General features: G+C 30.6%; 1 long non-coding RNA gene across 1 annotated transcript; it reads left to right on the top strand.

Annotated features, from left to right (window-relative positions):
• Positions 1 to 964: 964 nt before the first annotated feature.
• LOC134693327 (uncharacterized) lies at positions 965 to 4,654 on the top strand. Its single transcript, XR_010102387.1, has 3 exons — positions 965 to 1,305; positions 2,691 to 2,824; positions 3,474 to 4,654. It is a non-coding gene; the product is annotated as an uncharacterized LOC134693327 (long non-coding RNA).
• Positions 4,655 to 5,286: the final 632 nt, after the last annotated feature.

Here is a 5,286-nt window from a genome sequence, read left to right as displayed (position 1 = left end):
ACAGCCTCAGGTATAGACGAATGTCATATATGTGGACTGGTCTAGTAATGTCAGCAGTGTGATCTGCACATATATCATTTTGTAGAAAAAGATGAACGGGTGGCGTTATACATTATTTTGATGTAAGATATGATACATCTTTTCTATAAAATCGATTGATTGACAGATTGGTGGTTGCAGAACGTGCAGTGTCAAATAGTTCATGCATGCATGCACGGAACGAAAAGCTATTTTAAAACAATACATACCATGGGGAATACCTGTAATAAAGGGTAGACCAGGATGAAGTTCGGTAAACTTTTTATACGGGTTTTACATTTTTTTCTATTTTGGCGGATGAAGACAATTCTATTCCCAAGTCACCCTTAAGTGTCCATAAAATCAGCAGCACCCATACATATATATATATATATATATACCTACTGTCCAATCTTTTAAAACAAATAAAAGAAAGGATAAGACAAATGATACACATTATCAAACGCCTATTTTATAGGTAATAATACTTGAGGGTCTTGTTGGAGTTGACAGAATATCAAATCACGCGACTGGGAAACGCAAAATAAAGGACAAAACATATAGCATATATATACAAAAAATATATAAAGAATAGAAAATAAAAGGAGAATCAAATAGAGAATAATGAGCAAAATCATAAAGAAAAGAAAAAATATTTTAAAAATTAAAAGAATACAAAATCGATGGACCATCCATCCAGACCATTATAAAAAAAATTGTAGTTGTCCATTTTTGTTTAACATATTATTTTATTTGAAAGATATAAAATGACCATACATTAATAACCTCTATGAAATGACACAGATTCAAATAATATACAACCTTCGATTTGTTTAATTTATGTTAGCAAACAAGTGCCGCATATCTATCAAAAGTTGTAAAATAATTATTACTAATTACAACAAACGCGGCTTAAAAGCCTTATCAATTTTATGTAATGCACGCGTACGTTGATTGTAGGCCCCCTAGTGTTACCACATGCCGAGAAGTCTTCAAATGGAAACACAAGATAATAAATGACAAGACGTAGGACACTTAAACTGGACCCCTGTTGTGTTCACTTATCGCTACACTGACGGTGCGAAGCTATAGATGGAACGGCGGACCAGTTTATATGACACTGATCTGTAATTTTGTATAATATGATCACTTGGTATTTCTCTCTATGTGCGTGCAACGAAGATGACAGACAGTGGACATCAAAAGGCGGAAAGACAAGTTAAACATAGACGGGATAGTTTTCCAGTTTCATTTATGAAACATTCATCACAGTTCAAGAAATTGGAGGTTAGTTTTGCTCAGTTTACTAGAGGTGGGGTGAGGGGTGGGGGTCAAGGATACTGGGGTCCCCTCATAGATACCTGACATATAATGCTCAATGCATACTAGACGTTTAATAAGTCTCTGCTTATGCCCCTTTTCAAATCCTCGATCGATCCGCATCTGCGAATCAATTTGCATATTTTTTTACGATAGCACTGCATAAGAATAATATCGATCACTCCATAATCAAAAAGTACAATTTGGAATAAAACATTTATGGAACTCCAAAACTGATTATGATAACAGTAATCATATCATTAAAGAAAGAGGTGTATCATGAAGCAAAGCTTAATGCTATAACTAAATTTGACTTTACTACTCTGACAATTTGTTATATCACAAAGATAAATTTATATACTACAAGTGTGGACACAGATCAGTGTGGATAGTATGTTTGGGTTTTTAACAGTGTTTTGTATGATAAAAGAAGTTCTTTGTTATCCCCATTGGTTTCTATATTATTAACTATGTTGCATAATATGACAACCAACCTGAGCATTAGCAGAGATGTTTATTTTATATTTAGTTTTTTTATGTACAAGACGGGCATAAAAGAGCTCGAGACACTATTTGCATCAGTTACCAAATGATTACGTCAGATAGAGAATGTTCCACATTCTTGATTTTGGATACATTTTGAAGCTAGTAGAAGAGGAACACATAACAAGTTAATTTTTTCATGATGTGATTTTTTTTTATATTGGAGATGGTATCTGAAAACATGCGAACATAAGTTTGAACGTAAAATTATTAGATAAATATTATTTATTATCTTAAGTTTAATTATTATGATATTAATAATGTTTCTAATTGGTAATCTCATTATTATTTCCTACTGGTGAAAGTTGAAGTAATCTTTAAACATTTAAAAAATTAAAAAGTTAACTTTCTTTACGCTTAGTCTTAGAACAGCTGTTAGGACACACCAGCTATGAAATTGTTGCATAGAAAGATGGAAAATGTACCTATTATTTTAGCAAAAAGTGAAAGATACCCAGGGGCGGGACCAGTCATTTTTAAAAGAGAGTTCTAAACATTTGTTCCAATTTAAAACCAATGATCGTAAAAAAAGGGTGTTCAAAGCACAGAACCCTAACTGGATCCGCCACTGAATCCAAAGGATATTTATACTCATAAGTCTATGAAAAAATAACACACCATTGCGAAAAACGAATAAACGAGATTATTTTATGTAAAAAACTAGTTTTGAACATTTAAATAAGTACCTAAAGAACTGTACTCGCACTCTTATGCAATCTATTTGGCACACAGAATAATTGACAAAAAGTCTGCATCTTCATGGATAACATGACCATTTCAGTCAAAATATAATACGCTGTTCTTTATAGGTCACCAGACACTTCTATCAAAAGGATTTATTTTTAAAGAAACACAAAAGTTTAGAAGGCAGACAAAATGGCAGAAGTTACTACAACGACAGAGAACATTAGTAAAGGATACATTTTGAGGAAAATCTTTAGAGGTAAAAAAAAAAAAGAAGTATCTTAGAATGCTGAAATTAAGATTCATAATTGTTGTTTTATAAAAAGTGTTCTTTCTTATCTTATTGCTAAAGATTTTGAAAGTGCTAATTTAAATATAATTTATACATGTATTTTGACAATTGTAGTTCGGTCGGAATTGTTATTAGTGAATTAAAATTCAATATTTTAAGAATGCGTGCAATGTATCGGTTACTCTATGAAAAGGAATATATTATGAATTGTAGAGCAAGGGCCTGATATGTGATGTTGTACAATCATTTGTACATTTTATTTATACGGCGATCAGATCCGGCTGCTCCTTCATCCCTTGTACATCTCTCTGAAACATTTGCTTACTTTACAAGTTACAGTTCGTTTTTGATAAGGTTAATGTAAGATGTTGCAAGACTTTTACCATCTTGAGTTATGCCCATTTATAACCATAAAAAAATGCTGGATGTTTCTGTTCTCTAACTTAAGTTTGCCTCAACCGAATGTTAAAATCACAAAACTGTCTTAACTACTTGAATCCTGTGCATGTATCTGAATGTGGAAGTTGACACGTGCACATTTACGAGCAGGATCATTTGTAGCCCATAGACACATTTTTTTTTTGTATGAACTGCATCTTTTTATTTGATCTTTCAGATAGCTTTGGTTGAACGGAAAAATGGAAACATGTATTAGGGAATATTACATTTACAAAGATGATTGATCGAAACGTTAAGAAGAGTTTGAAGATGAATAATTCCAACTACAGATCTGCATGTCACTAAAAGATCAGATTACTAAACGAGTAGTACCAGATGCATTATAACGAAGCTTCAAGTTGTCTCTCAGTTTGTCTGTAATAAATAAGACCGTTGAAATTTTCTTTTAAATTATTTTAATTTTGAATCATGTAATACTTTTAAGATTATTTTTATATAGAACAAAATTCATATTGAATGTAGAATAAATTTATTCTGTGCCTCAGCCTCACCATACAGATATACTTTACTTCAAAATAAATTTATTTTATATTTTATTATAATCCGAAATCGCATTGAAACTAGAATAAACTTATTCTGTCACAGCCTCACCATACAGATTACTTTACTTCAAAATAAATTTATTTTATATTTTATTATAATCCGAAATCGCATTCAAATAGAATAAATTTATTCTGTGTCACAGCCTCACCATACAAATAACTTTACGTCAAAATAAATTTATTTTATATTTTATTATAATCCGAAATCGCATTCAAATAGAATTAATTTATTCTGTGTCACAGCCTAACCATACAGATAACTTCACTTCAAAATAAATTTATTTTATATTTTATTATAATCCAAAATCGCATTGAATGTAGAATAAATGTATTGTGTGTCTCAGCCTCACCATACAGATTATTGGACTTTCAAAATAAATTTATTTTAAATATTGTTATAATAATAAATGACATTGAATGTAGAATAAATTTATTCTATGATTTTCTCGAACTCATAATAGATATTATGACTCTATATAATAAATTTATTTTATAAATGATCATATACAGAAAGCACCATACATTTAGAATAAATTTATTCTATGTTGAATCCTTTACAGAGAGTTGACTAAAAATGGACAGCTAAGTGTAGATTTCAGTATAAATTTATTTTGAAATGTAACAAATAAATACTAATATAACAGAATTGTCTTTGTTTTTCATGATTTTTTCTCTAATACATGGGTTATAGAATAAATTTATTACGTTCTGGTCCGAATTTGGCCTCTAATTGCACTTGTCAGAATTAAGAGTGAAAAAAGAGGAAAATTGGTTTTTTCCTTTTTTATTCTGCTCTCAGTTGTATCAATATTTTGAATAAAATGAGGACATACTGGCACCCTTAATTTAGGCGAACAAAAATTTGTTGTTAGTATATTGCAATATTGCTGTCCATTGTCATGATTGTATTATACATTGAATCCTGACATAAAAAATATGGCTGATTTACTATGCGGGTATATAGATTTACAAATTAAAGTGCATATATGTTCAGTTTTGGTGGATGCGGTCAAATAATTTTTTTGTACAAGTCAACTGGAGGCATCAAAACTACTGAAATTTTGTTACGTATCAGTGTTTTAAGTAAAAAGAGGACATGCTGGCACCCTTAATTTAGGCGAACAAAAATTTGTTGTTAGTATATTGCAATATTGCTGTCCATTGTCATGATTGTATTATACATTGAATCCTGACATAAAAAATATGGCTGATTTACTATGCGGGTATATAGATTTACAAATTAAAGTGCATATATGTTCAGTTTTGGTGGATGCGGTCAAATAATTTTTTTGTACAAGTCAACTGGAGGCATCAAAACTACTGAAATTTTGTTACGTATCAGTGTTTTAAGTAAAAAGAGGACATGCTGGCACCCTTAATTTAGGCGAACAAAAATTTGTTGTTAGTATATTGCAATATTGCTGTCCA

Source organism: Mytilus trossulus, chromosome 12, assembly GCF_036588685.1.
Source record: "Mytilus trossulus isolate FHL-02 chromosome 12, PNRI_Mtr1.1.1.hap1, whole genome shotgun sequence".
Taxonomy (NCBI): Eukaryota; Metazoa; Mollusca; class Bivalvia; order Mytilida; family Mytilidae; genus Mytilus; species Mytilus trossulus.
Note: the sequence above shows the minus strand (reverse complement) of the source record. Positions and strands in the feature narration are given on the sequence as shown.